Raw genomic sequence first — 1,308 nt, forward strand, 5'->3', positions numbered from 1 at the left:
AACCAGTAAAGAACTCGGCCACCCATGGCATGCCGAGCACCTCCGTTACTTTTACAAGTAGACACATGTTGTACCCCCCGGGGACTTTTTCAATTTCATCTATCTTATATCGCTTTAATGAATGAATGTCCTACCACATACATTTTTTCATTCAAAGTGTTAATTGTGTGTATGGGCACCCGGGCCATCGGACATCCGACCCTACCCATATCAGTACCGTGCATTCAAGGGAAATTAAGTACCATGCATTCCAGAGACATCCTACCGTACCATGCATTCCAGAGATATCCTACTATACCATGTATTGAAAGGAAGGGCATCCTATCCAATAACGGGTCGGACACCCTCAAAATCATCCACATACTCAAGTACAAACTTCATAATCAAAAGAGTTTGTAATTCGGTACATGCCACATCCGACCCGACCATATAACTCAAACAAAAATAGGGCGATGGTCCGCCCACCCCTGCCCCCGGGCCATGTTTGCTCAAAACATTTATTTGGGATCCTCTCTCAGACCACTATCTTTAACACCCATGTCATGCTTCCCACCTGTGGATGCTTCTTCCTCGGGCTCCACCTCCTTGGTACCTCCCTCTAGGACGTTGGCATGCCCACCACACCTGCCCATCCAAGACAAACCAAAAAATCAAGATGGGAAGTGCTCGGAATACCAAGACAACACCATGGACATATCAGATCACTAATGGTTTCCCACCCCTCATATGTGCTCTTCCACCCCCAATTTCACAACATTCACTCTATCACTTTCCAATGTTCAGCTACCAATCATGCACTTCAATATTCACAAAATCAAATCAACAGGAAGAGCAATCACAACCCAAGCCTTACCCGTATTCCGCGGCTTCAACAGCCCACACAGGCTCCGACCCATTTATGTCAGCTCCTAGGTACTTGGTCAAAAACACAACACCCAATAAATTACAAAGTCCAAAAATGAAGGCGTGTGGCCTACCCAGTGCTCGACAAGGTTCATCCCACCTGCACCTTCACCTGCCCCTACTCACATTTTCCACAAATTCTAAATAAGAATTCCAAGGTCCGCATCAGACTGGATGACTACAATTTCTCACAGTTCTAAATTTTCCAAGATTTTCCAAGGCAAAATCAACAAATCAAATGGCTAGGAAGAATTTCAAAGTGCTTACCTCCAATGCTTAGAGCAGCTCGAATCTTCCTACCCGAGCCTACGGCTTCCGAGCCCAAAGCGACCAAAACCCAGAGGCGCGCCAAGCACAGCCCCGGCCCGAGCCTCGGCTTCCACCCCGCACGCCGCCGACCCGCCC

This window comes from Dryas octopetala, chromosome 3, assembly GCF_963921425.1.
Source record: "Dryas octopetala chromosome 3, drDryOcto1.1, whole genome shotgun sequence".
Taxonomy (NCBI): domain Eukaryota; kingdom Viridiplantae; phylum Streptophyta; class Magnoliopsida; order Rosales; family Rosaceae; genus Dryas; species Dryas octopetala.